Here is a 14,198-nt window from a genome sequence, read left to right as displayed (position 1 = left end):
AAAGACTTTGCTTTCCATCACAGTGGGTTCACTGTGATGGATGTTTGTGTGAATTAAATTGTGTGTATGTCTGTAGGAAATTGTCTTTGTTGGTATGGCTGTGGAAACGGAATTTTGTTTGAGCCTCACTGAGCAACAACAAATGGTATTGTATTGTATTGTATTGTATTGTATTGTATTGTATTGTATTGTATTGTATTGTATTGTATTGAAGCACACCTGCAGATTGACGAGGAAGTGCAACCCACAGTCTTACCGCCACGACGTTTACCTCATGCGATAAAGCAGAAGGTGAAGACGGAGCTAGGGTGCATGGTAAAGCTTTCTGGCAGGTGAAACTTGACGACGAATCGTGCAATCTGACGATGTTCAACACACCTTTTGGGCGTCACCAGTGACGTTGATTGCCATTAAGTGTATCGTCTGAAACCTTCCAGTGAAGATTACATCAAGCGCTCAAAGGGCTACCTGGAGTGATCTGCGTTGCAGGTGACATCCTTATCTATGGTAAGGTAGAGGTGATGGAAGATGCGGCCATCGTCCATGACTCGAAGCTCGAGCATTTGCTTCAGTGATGTGCACAGCAACACATCAAACTTAACAAGGACAAGTTTGTTTTCAGAGCAACTGAGATACCCTTTTTAGGACATGTGATTACTGGCACAGGAATGCAACCCAACCCAAATATGATCACAGATGTGGTCAATATGCCAGCACCTTCGGATGACAGGGTGTGCAGAGGCTAGTTGGTTTGTCAACTACCTGAGCCATTTTCTACCCAGTCTTTGAGCCCATCAGACAGCTGACGAGACCAGACATAACATGGGAGTGGTCTGCAGAGCAGGACAAAGCAATGTCCAAAATCAGACAGATGGTGTCTGAAGCAACGATCTTAGCGTACTACAATCCCAAGGAGGTGCTGACGATTCAGTGTGATGCGAGCATCAAGGGACTGGGGGCAACCTTGCTCCAAAAAGGACATCCCATTGCATATGCAAGCAGAGCAATAACTGACACAGAATCGTGATATGCCTCAATTGAGAAGGAGATGCTCGCCATGGTATTTGCGTTTCCATCAGAATACATTTGGTCATTTCACCAGTGTGATCAGCTGGTCAAACGACCAAATGATGTGTGTCGCACCTATGAGGTGAACCAGCAAAAAGAGATTAAGATAATGAGAAGGAAATGAAATTTTACTTTAGTAAAACTTTAGTAAAATTTACTCACTTGGATAGATATATACATTGTACAGCTGTACGTTTTTCTCTTTTGGAAAAAGAGGGGATGTTATGATATGTGTAATATGCCATTGATGACTTAATAAAGTTAATAATGTTCCAGGCATGTGTAGGAGTCTTACTTGCTAGAAAAGCTTGTCCTTGAACACCCGCCACAAGCCTTCTCCCTACCCTGGCTCCAGGACGTTCACCCCCATCCCCTCCTGGCTGGCCCCGATAACCCCCACCTCAATTCCTCCCCTTCCCCCCCTGGCTCCAAGATGATTGCCCCGCCCCTGACAGCCCCCACCACAAGCCCTCCCTCTCCCCCGGGCTCCAGGACGGTCAATCCCCCCCCCCCCCCCCCCCCCCCACCACCCCGCCTTCCCCCGGCAACCCCCTCCCCCTCCCCCAGCTCCAGGATAGCCCCCCCCCCGATAGCCCCGACAGCCCCCCCCCAAGATCTCCCACCGGCCCCCAGCTCCAGAAGCCCCCCCCAGCCCCTGCCAGCCCCAGGACAAGCCTCCACCCCCTGACTGGCCGTGACAGCCCCCGCCTTAAGTTCTCCCCCAGCTCCAGGATGGTCACAACCCCCTCCCCCGACAGCCCAGCCTCAAGCCCTCCCCCTCCCCAGCTCCAGGACACTTGCATCCCCGCCCCTCACTTGACAGACCCCACCTCAAATACATTTAATTGCCGCCATGCTGGTGAAAACAGGGCTGGAACTGGTTTACATCGAGATCCTGGGGAGGTCAGGAGGGATATGGGGGATTTTACGGTGAGGAGGGGATAAGGGATAGGGAGGGAGATGTTGGGGAAAGTGGGGGAGGTGAGGAGGGACAGTGGGAGAGGAGGAGGGATAGAGGGATAGGAGGGGGTAGGGAGGGGAGAGTGGTTATGCAGGGAGGTAGTGACTAAAGGTAGAAGAAAATAGAGCAAGGGAGAGGTGAAGGAGGGAGTGGGGTAGGAGAGGAGGGCAGGGGAATGAAGAGGGATGGTGAAGAGGAGGGAGTGCTGCGGTGTGAGGGAGAATGGAGAAGGCAGGGGTAGGAAGAGGGATGGTGAGGCACAGTTGCGGGAGGGTTGTCATGATGGCGAGGCACAGTTGGGGGAGGGTTGGTGTAACTCAAATCACAATGGGGATCTCTGCCGTCACAATGGGAACTCGTCAGTCGCGCCTGCGCAGTTGGGGGCTAGGGATGAGTGGTGGAATATTGCGTTGGGAGAATAGGACCTAAGGGGTTCCATTTAGTCTCGTGATTGTATAAATTTAAAGGATCACCCATTTAGAAGTGAGGTGAACTTTTTATCTTCTCTCAAGGTCATGAGCTTTTGAAACTCTTCCTCAAATGTTTGGAGAAGCAAGTTATTTGAATCTATTTAAGGCAAAGTTGAAAAGATAATTAAAATGGATATATCAGAGTCTCCGCTGGATTCATCAGTTACCTAGAGGACACAGGGCTGGGAAGCCGGATGTGTATAAATGGATGCTTAATGATTAGAATTCAATCTTGGACCAAAGCACCTGTTTTCATGTTGCATGAAACTATATATTAGGAACAAGTCATCCCAAGGGTTGGCAGAAGAATAAGATCGAGTGTAGCCCTCCATTAATAGGAAATGTAAGAACATTTTTTTTTTGCATGATTATTTACATTCAAGGAAGGACACACTATATCTATGTATTGCACCCTGTACTCTGTATTTTTCCTATTGTACAAGTTTGATTTGATTTATGTGTGGTATTATCTGATCTGAGTGGATAGCATGCAAAACAAAACTTTTAATTGTACCTCGGCACAGGTTGCAAAAATAAACGTAAACCTAAGTTGAATATAATGCAGGAGTACAATTCTGAACTGGTTAACAAATCCAGAAAATACAATACAATACAATACAATTTATTTGTCATTTGGACCCCATTGAGGTCCAAACAAAATGTCGTTTCTGCAGCCATACATTACATAACGAAAAAGACCCGAGACACAACACAATTTACACATACATCCATCACATCGCTGTGATGGAAGGCAAAACAACTTATCTCTCCCCTGCACTCCCCCCCGATGTCAGAGTCAAAGTCAAAGCCCCCCGGCTGGCGATGGTGATTGTCCCGCGGCCATTAAAGCAACGCCGGGTGATGCAAGGCCGCGCACCGGGTCTTGTTGTTGGAGCCCCCGGCGTGCGCTCGCAAAGTCCCGTGGCCATTCCAAGCCGCATGGGGCGGTGATGTAAGGCCCCGCTTCAGGTGCTCTTCAACCCTGCAACTCGGGCTGCAGAAATCGCCGCTGCGGAAGCCCCGAAAAGTGGTCTCCCACCAGGGACCCGCGGGCTCACGGTGTTGCCATCCGCCAGACCCGCAGATGCAGCCTCCGAATCTCCAGGGGTCGGGTCGCAGCAGCGCGCCACCACAGCTCCACCCTCTCGGACTCAGCCAGCTCCACGAAGGTGAGTAGGACCGCAGCTCCGCGACTGGAGCCCCAGGTCGTTCCTGTTGGAGGCCGCTCCACGTTGCTCAGCCCCAACGACAACGGAGACCCGACAAAGAAAAGGTCGGATCTCCCGTGCAGGGGAAAGATTTTAAAGTTCCCCCCCCACCCCCCCACACACACACCCCGACAAAAAAAAAACATAATGATTCAGTCAATATGACCTGTATTGAATAGATTTCTATTCAATCCAAAGTCAGTTGACTAATTGGCATTGTGTCAACTGACTTTGGATTTAATTATTGTCAAATAGTATGTCAAGCTTCTCTGCCATTTATTTATTTATTTATTTATTTAATAACAAGATACATTGCAGCAATTATTGTGATATAGACTGACAGTGCAGCATCCTTAATGTTAAAGGAATTCTAATTTGGTAATAGGTTTTGCCTCTATCATAGGATCATTCACTTATACATTTGTAATATATTAACACAATTTGATTCTTTGATTAACATGTGCTTAAACTAATCAGTATGTTGAATTTCTCCAACAAATTCCAGACCTTGTAACTGAATTAAATGCTCTTGTGATTGTGGTATAATATCCTGGTCCTTCAGAATAAATCTATTCCAATGTCCCTTTGTGCAGCTGTTCATTTCACACCCGATTTGATGCTTATCAAGGCTGTAAACTATATATTCTATCCATCATATGGAATGCTTATTTGTACTTCCTCAACATTGCCCAATATAATATTATATTGTTCCCATTGCTGCCATCCCATCATTGATAATTTTATTACTTCAATTTCTATACCAGGCTCTCATTCTCGTCCTACACAAAATCCAATTCACACAAGCCACTGACCCATGTCTTATCTTCATTGAGTACTGCTCTCATATCAGTCTTGTCATTGAAACCAACATTAAATCTTTATCCCTCAATGCACAGTGTAGAAGCTTGATGCCACCTGTAGTGGTTACAGAAGATAATACATTCAAGTGGAGACAAAATCCATACCAGAGTGTTAAGTAAATGAAATAAAGTAAGCCTTGAATTTACTAGGCACCTTTCAACCCCTTCAGGATGTTCAAAAGTTCACTAAAGTCAATTGCACTGGAGGAAATACTGCAGTCATTTTTCTGCACAATGGCTGCAATCATTTTCAGATTTATCACTAAACCAGAATAAAAAAAAGAGTTAGTGGTGGAAATCAGAAGATGAGATAACATCTGTGGAAGGAAATCGACAGACAATATTTCAGGTCGTTCCATTCTCGTGTTTAAAGAGGGGTCCCAATCTAAAACATCATCCATTTCTCTCTACAGATGCTGCCTGATCCATTGAGATCCTTCAGCAGTTTTGTTTTTGGATCTGCAGTGTCTTGTGTCACACAGAAGCCAATTATTCAATTTTGAAATATTATTTGAGGGATATATAATGTTTAGAGACTGGGAATGTATCTTTGGCTCTAATGTGAAATACTGCCATGGGATCTTTTATCTCAGCTTCAACAGCCTAAAGGGGCTTTCCACTGCGGCACCCTAATCCGCTGGTTAAGAAGCGTGTCTTCGACCTTCAAGCTTAAAGGCACTCGCCTGGAAAACATCTAGCTGGATCGACCACACACACACACACACACACACACACACACACACACACACACACACACACACACACACACACACACACACACACACACACACACACACACACACACACACACACACACACACACACACACACACACCGCAAAGTCGAGATCTAAACTCGCAAATTAGGTCGCCGCAGTGGGTCAGCCCCTTAAAGCCCCAGTGTGACCGCGCTTTAGCGGTTGCAGCACCTAAATTGAGGAATAGCATCCCGCTCCTCATCAGAACTGCCCCCAGCATCGACTCCTTTAAGACACGACCCAAAATCTATTTCAACTACCTGGCATTTTTGAGCCCCTCTGAGGGGGCACTGTAAACACTTATGTATGTATTGTTATGTATTTGGATGATCAGCCGTGATCATATTGAATGGCGGTCCAGGCTCGAAGTGCCGAATGGCCTACTCGTACACCTAGTTTCTATGTTTCTATGTTAGGCCTGTCTACCGTTGTATGTATCAAATTAGTACCTGCACTGATGTAAAGCACTTTGGTCAATTTGAGTTGTTTTTAAATGTGCTATAAATGTATTATTATTATTATTAAAGGACCTGTCCCACTGCGGCGACCTAATTCGCAGTTTAGAAGAGTTAATACATCCCTCTGAGGTGTAATATTCTACACATTGACAATGCTGTGAAAGATAATCATCCACCTCAACTGAGTGACCATTCATCCTGCGAATATATTCATTAGTTTGAGATTTCTTTCTGGAGAAATATGCTCAAAGCATCTATCTTATGAATCTACTCAAAATCTTTTCTTTTGGTTAATAGTTAATTTTAGGTCTGGAGATATAGTGTGGAGACAAGCCCTAAAGCCGACAGAATCTGTGGTGATCAATATTCATCCAAACAATAGACAATAGACAATAGACAATAGGTGCAGGAGTAAGCCATTCGGCCCTTCGAGCCAGCACCGCCATTCAATGTGATCACCCACAATCAGTACCCCGTTCCTACCTTCTCCCCATATCACCTGACTCCACTATCTTCAAGAGCCCTTTCTAGCTCTCTCCTGAAAGTATCCAGAGAACCTGCCTCTACTGCCCTCTGAGGCAGGGAATCCCACAAACTCACAATTCTCTGTGCAAAACAGTGTATCATCATCTCCGTTCTAAATGGCTTACCCCTTACTCTTAAACTGTGGCCCCTGGTTCTGGACTCCCCTAACATCGGAAACATGTTTCCTGCCTCTAACGTCTCCAAACCCTTAATAATCTCATGTTTCAATAAGATCCAGTCTCATTCTGCTAAATTCCAGAGTATACAAGCCCAGCCGCTCCATTCTCTCAGCATATGACAGTCCCGCCATTCCAGGAACTAACCTTGTGGACCTACGCTGCACTCCCTCAATAGCAAGAATGTCCTTCCTCAAATTTCCAGACCAAAAATGCACACAATACTCCAGGTGTGATCTCACAAGGGCCCTGTACCAACTGCAGAAGGACGTCTTTGCTTCTATATTCAACTCCTCTTGTTATGAAGACCAACATGCCATTCGTTTTCTTCACTGCGTGCTGTACCTGCATGCTAACTTTCATTGACTGATGAACAAGGACCCGCAGATCTCATTGTGCTTCCCCTTTTCCAACTTGACACGGTTTAGATAATAATCTGCCTTCCTGTTTTTGCTACCAAAGTGGATAACCTCACATTTATCCACATTAAACTGCATCTACCATGCATTGCCCACTCACCCAACCTGTCCAAGTCATCCTGCATTCTTATAGCAAACTTCTCACAGTTCACACTGCCACCCAGCTTTGTGTCATCTGCAAATTTGCTAATGTTACTTGTAATCCCTTCATCTCAATCATTAATGTAAATTGTAAATAGCTGTGGTCTCATGACCGAGTCTTGCAGTACCCCACTAGTCACTGCCTGCCATTCTGAAAGGGACCCGCTAATCCCTCCTCTTTGTTTCCTGTCTGCCAACTAATCTCCTATGTGGGACCTTATCAAATGCTTTCTGAAAGTCCAGATGCACCACATTCACTGGCTCTCCCTTGTCCATTATCCTGACTACATCCCCAAAAATTTCCAGAAGATTAGTCAAGCATGATTTCTCCTTCGTAAATCCATGCTGACTCGGACCGATCCTGTTACTGCTAACCAAATGTACCGCTATTTCATCTTTTACGATTGACTCCGGCATCTTTCCCACCACCAATGTCAGGGTAACTTGTCTATAATTCCTTGTTTTCTCTCTCCCACCTTTCTTAAAAAGTGGGATAACATTAGCTACCCTGCAATCCATGGGAACTGATCCTGAATGTATAGAACATTGGAAAATAATCACCAATGCATCCCCGATTTCTAGAGTCACTTCCTTAAGTACCGTGGGGTGCAGAACATCAAGCCCTATGGATTTATCAGCCTTCAGTCCCATCAGCCTATCCAACACCATTTCCTGCCTAATGTGGATTTCCTTCAGTTCCTCCGTCACCCCAGATCCTCTGGCCACTACTATATCAGGAAGAAGGTTTGTGTCCTCCTCAGTGAAGACGGATCCAAAGTACCTATTCGACTCATCTGCCATTTCCTTGTTCCCCATAATAAATTCACCCTTTTCAGTCTTCAAGGGTCCAACTTTGGTCTTAAAAAACTTTTTTTTCCCTCTTCACATACCTAAGGACGCTCTTTCTATCCTCCTTTATATTCTTGGCTAGCTTACCTTCGTACCTCATCTTTTCTCCCCGTATTGCCTTTTTAGTTATCTTCTGTTGCTCTTTAAACGTTACCCAATCCTCTGGCTACCTGCTCATCTTTGCTATGTTGTACTTCTTCTCTTTTATTTTCATACTGTCCCTGACTTCCCTTGTCATCCACAGCCTCCCCTTACACCCCTTGGAATCTTTCTTCCCCTTTGGAAAGAACTGATCCTGCACCTTCTGTATTATTCCCAGAAATGCCTGCCATTGTTGTTCCACTGTCATCCCTGCTAGGGTATCTTTCCAGTCAACTTTGGCCATCTCCACCCTCATGGCTCCATAATCCCCTTTTTTCAACTGTATTGCTGACACCTCCGATTTACCCTTCCCCCTCTCAAATTGTACATTAAAACATCATATTATGGTCACTACCTCCTAATGGCTCCCGAACCTCAAGTTCCCTTATCAAATCCGGTTCATTACACAACACTAATCCAGATTGCCTTCTCCCTGGTAAGCTCCAGTACAAGCTGCTCTAAGAATCAATTACGGAGGCACTCCACAAACTCCCTTTCTTGGGGTCCAGTACCAACCTGATTTTCCCAATCTACCTGCATGTTGAAATCTCCCATAACAACCGTAGCATTACTTTTACCACATGGCAATTTCAACTCTTGATTCAACGTGCTCCCTATATCCAGGCTACTATTTGGGGGCCTGTAGATAAGTCCCATTATGGTCTTTTGAACATTACAATTCCTTGGTTCTATCCATACTGACTCCACATCTCCTGTTTCAATGTCACCCCTTGCAAGGGACTAAATTTAATTCCTCACCAACAGAGCTACACCACCCCCTTTGCCCATCTGTCTGTCTTTTCGATAGGACGTCTACCCTTGAATATTCAGTTACCAGCCCTGGCCCTCTTGCAGCCATGTCTCTGTAATTCCCACAACATCATACTTGCCAATTTCTAACTGAGCCTCAAGCTAGATCTGTGTTATTTAATGTATGCATCCGACGCACTAGAGATAATAGTAAGAATAAACGAGAACTTACCAGTTTGAAGTTTGATCGTTATTTTATGAGTAGTAATGTTGAGGGATTACGTGAAGAACCCCGCCAGGCTGCATGCATATCATTCTTCAAAGCAGCGGTGTGAAATCACAGATAACTGTAATGACTAAACATAGTAAGATTAGAGAAGATATACCAGTTGAGTATATGATCAAGGGTGGGAGCGGAGGGCACGTAATCCCTCAACGTTACTCCTCATAAAATAACGATCAAACTTCAAACTGGTAAATTCTTGTTTAATCTTACTATTTTACTTCGGAGTCACGTGAGTGACTACGTGAAGATTTTAAAGCTCTGTGATTTCATGCCGTGGAAACGAGTCCATGCATCACATCTGCCTTGATTATGGGGAGAATAGTGTTAACATCATTAGACATCAATACGATATTGAAAACTCAATGATAAATATATTAACACTAAATTATAGCCCCTATTTATGGGGTAAATTATATTACAGAACTTAAAATTGTTTCTGCAAATGTTCCTGGTTCAATGATTGGTTTGTTATAAAATCGTTGGAAAGTTTTCTCTGTTGACCATCCTGCTGTCTTGAGGATTTGGTCCATAGGAACATCCAACTTCATAGCTGCTGATGTAGCTGCAGCCCTGGTGGGGTGAGATATAAAATGCTAGTGTCTACTCCAGCCTTTATTAGGACCTGTTTTAGCCATCTAGAGATGGTCTGGACTGTCACTGTTTTGAGTGGCTGTTTGTAGCTGATTAAAAGTGACATTTCCTTCCCTCTGATGATCTTAGTATACTCCATATATAATTGTAAGTGTGTTACAATACAGAGACGATCATCTGTCGGGTAGGCCCTGAATTCTGTTTTTAAGCCTGCTGACCCCTGTCTGTTCTGTTTGACTAATTCATTGATGTGAAAAGTTAAATTTCCAGATGAAATAGTCATGTTGTCCAGCCTTAGTTTCTGTAGTGACTGGACCCTTTGTGCCGTGACCAAGGCCGTCAGCATGGCTGTTTTCATAGTCAGTTTCTGTGGGGACAGAGATGTAGCTGGAGACCAGTTTCTTAACATGGTCAGTACAATGCTCACATCCCATACTTGGGAGTACCTGGTTCTTGGGGGATTAAATTAAAAATGCCCCTCATGAGTTTGGTTACCAGGGTGTGTCCCAATAGAATGCCGCTCTGTTCCTTGCCACAGGTATGTTGACAGAGCACTTCTGGCGCAGTTGATGGCACTATGACTGAGCCTTTCATCGTAATGGAGGCTTGCCCGGAATTCCAGAACAGACGGGATGTTCATAGATCTGTGGGTGATGTTTATTGTTGTGACAGTACTTCCCATTTCTTGATGACACCAAGTACTGTTTTTTGGTGGACTGTCTGTGGGCCGCTGAAATATTATCCACTGTTCGGTCCGTCAGTCCCAGGTGTAGTAGAGGTGCTTTCAAACTCTACAAATTAATACGTTTATATAATTATGACATGGGTAACTTCCCTTGTTGCGGGATGAAACAGTAAATTAGGTCTATGATGGATGGTGATGCATGGTTCTAATACCATGTCGAGTATCACCGTGACCCATGGTTGAGTAGGCCAATCGGGTGCTATCAAAATACCAGACGCAGAGTCTTGCTGTATATTCCTAAATACCCGACTGATGAGGCAGAAAGGAAGGAATGCATAAATAAACAATCCCCCAATGCAGCGAAAATGCATCTGTTGCCACTGCCCCAGGTTCTGGTTCCCATGAACATAATTCGATAGCTGGTGTGAGCCTGAATGCGAAATAGGTCGATATCTGGTGTTCCATACCGTGCTGTAATTTCAGCAAATACATTTTTATCCAACATCCATTCGGTGTTTTCATTGAATTTGCGTGACCTGTTGTCTGCCACTAGATTCAGTTTACCTGGTAAGTAGGTAGCTGATATCGAAATATCTCTCTCTGGATACACTATTGCCAAATTGCGTTGGCCAGATTGTCACATAATGTCGATTTGTTTCCACCCATATGGTTGTTATATGCTACCACCGTGGTGTTGTCAATTTGTAGTCTGACATGCTGGTGATTTAATCCAGAACAATATGACTTAGGCCATGGAATGCACTTATCATTCCCAGGTAGTTTATGTACAGTGTTTGTAATAATGATGCCTCCTGTGCATTCCATCTCCCCCACAGCTGGAGATGGAATTGGTAGCATCCCATCCAAGTGCACTGGCATCAGTTTGTAGTTCCATTGACTGGTAGCTGATAATGTTTGGATTGGAACAATGCCTAATGTTATCTTTCCACCATTTTAGTTCCATTATGGCCTTTGTTGGTAGCTTCATTGGTCTGTCAAAATGACCACCATAATTTGTGAGTGCTCGTATATTTTAGCCCTCTGTAATTTTTGATAATGTAAAGTTCCGATTTGTGTGGCTGGAAACGCAGCCACTATAATGCCAATTATTCTGACTTCCAGTCTGATGGATGGTTTTGTGATGTCAATGATTTTGCTGCAAGCCTCCATGAAGGCTGTAACCTTTTCTTTCGGCAAAGTCACTGAAATGTGAACTGAGTTAAGGGTGAACCCCAGAAGATCCATTGTGTTAAATAACACCTGTGGTCACCTCTAATGGGTACTGTATAGTAAGCATCTTTTAAAACGATGCTTGCCATGTAGTAACCTAGGAAATCAATTGCTTAGCAGTAACAAAGGTTTCCATCTAGTAATGAATATTTAGTACGAAAGTATTCAAATTAGTCAAATCTATGATGATACGTCAACCACCATCTTGTTTATGATAAAGATTTTGGACTTGAATTCCTGTGATTCGTGTTGGGTTTCCTCCATTACTCCTTTTTTATATGGGCACTGTAGTTCAATATGCGCTTTTGATTTTTCTTTGCCTGTAAGCATGAACATTCGGTTCGGTACATGCTGAACTGGAGGATTATGTTTTTGTATAAATTCTATGGTAAAACCCTATACTTCTGAAAATATAAGTGTCGGTAGTTAATTTATTCCATGCATCCAGATAGAATTGTTATCTCCCACCAACCTCGTAAGGAACCTTACCCACCTACCTCCATGGTTACTATTGGTAGGTTTGTTACTTTTTCGGCATCCTCCGTGGACGTTGAGGCGCCGGTGTCTGGATCTGTAGTTGGGTCAGTGTTGAGGGTTAGCGCATTCCCCAGGAAGGCCGGTCTGGGCCATGGCCTAAAAAAGACCGATGTTGAGTGTTCCTGGCCTTTGAGCTTTCACGAGTTTGTCTTGGCCGACTGGGGTGCTTTTTCCTGGCCAAAGTAGTTTTTGACGTTGCTTTAATGAGCCCCAGGGTTTTACCCTCTTCGTCAAGTTATTTTACCTGTTTTGATAAGTTGCCTCCAAATAGTAATATTGGTGGTTTGGAGGTTCCAGGTTTGCATAGGCCTGCAAATTAGGGTCTAAAGCCAGTTGGATGGCACTACTTCCTAATGCTGTTTACTCGTATTGGTTAGATTAGATTAGATTCGATTATTTTAATGACCACACAGTCTAGCTGGTGGAATTCAGGTTCAGTACAGGGTGTTATACAGTAGGCTAATTCCCGCCAAACATAACATAAAAACATAAAAACACAACAACATACAGTATACAGTACATGCACGAGGTGGCTATGTGATGTTTTCATAGGGTGTTCAGAATTCGAATTGCATGTGGATAGAAACTGTTTTTAAATCATGATGTTTTGGCGGGCAGTGAGCTGTAGCGCCTCCCTGAGGGCAGCAGGTGGAAGTGTAGTGAGCTGGGTCGGAGGGATCAGAAATGATTTTCTTCACCCTTGACACGGACCGTTTGAGATTGAGTGATTCTATTGATGGGAGGGGAGTGCTGATGATTTTGGATGCTTTGTTAACAATGCGCTCTAGTTTATTACGGGAGTGAGTGTCTAAACTGCTGTACCAGACTGTTATAGATGAAGTGAGCATGCTTTGGATGATGGCTGTGTAAAAACGGATTAGGAGATGTTTCCTCACTCTGAACTTCTTGAGCTGGCGGAGAACGAAAAAGTCTTTGGTTGGCTTTTTTATAGATGTGATCTGAATTGATTTTCCATTTGAGGTTATTGCTTATATGAGTGCCAAGAAATTTGAATGAGTCAGTGGTGGATATGGGTTCGCCTGAGATGAGTAGGGGGGTCTTGGGTTGTGCCTTATGTCTGAGATCAATGATAAGTTTGTGTGTTTTTGATGTGTTGAGTAGGAGGTTATTATCTGTGCACCAAGTGACCGCTTTGTGTGTTTGAGTGCGGTATTCTTTTTCGTTAATGTTCGAGATGAGACCTATGATGGATGTGTCATCTGCGTATTTGTATATTTTAACTGAACTATACTGGGATGTGAGTTGATTTGTGTAGAGTGAGAATAACCAAGGTGACAAGACGCAGCCCTGAGGTAGTTGCAAAATAAAGCCAGTGCATCCTGGTGATCTTGTTTCATATCTTTTTTGTTTATTGTGCGGGCGAAAACCATAATTCCCGCTGTTAGGACTTTCAGAACGTTCTGTAGTTTCAAGTCCCTGGTTCTGATTGAGGCTCTGACATGTTTTCAAATACACTGGTTGACACTGGGAACATTCAGTGTTTTGCAGTTCCCTGGTGGTAAGTGTCTTGCTGTGGTGTCCAATAAAGCCTGTCCTTATAGCTGGTTGAATGACAAGTAGTTGATACTTGCAGCTATTTTAGGTTCCAGGTTTTGGCCAGTTTGGTTGGGTTGAATAAACTGGGACACCATATCCAAGGTTTTCTTGCACCCCATGTGCACTAGGGGTATGTTCTGCACCCCTCTTCAGGGTCAGCCCAGAATTGACCCCCTGTACTCCCCTCTGATGAGCGAGAAACACTGTGTAGCCCTACAAGAGGTACTGCTGTAAGACTTACTAGCTGCCCACTGTGACTAGTATCCATCTCCCGGAGCCTGTCACTTTGGAGTATTTGCTCCAACAGCCGCTCCAACCGGCTCCAATGCTCGCGGGCACTGGCCGTGGCCGTCGCGGCTGCTCCTGAAGTCGCTCCTGCTTCAGTTCCTGCAGCCGCTCCAACCGGCTCCAATGCTCACGGGCACTGACCGTCGCGGCTGCTCTTGTTCCCCGCTCCCAGCCGCTCCAACCGGCTCCAATGTGCATGGGCACTGGCCGCTCGCGGCTGCTCCTGAAGCCGCTCCAACCG

Source organism: Leucoraja erinacea, chromosome 2 (assembly GCF_028641065.1).
Source record: "Leucoraja erinacea ecotype New England chromosome 2, Leri_hhj_1, whole genome shotgun sequence".
Classification (NCBI taxonomy): Eukaryota; Metazoa; Chordata; class Chondrichthyes; order Rajiformes; family Rajidae; genus Leucoraja; species Leucoraja erinaceus.
This window is presented reverse-complemented; position numbering follows the sequence as displayed.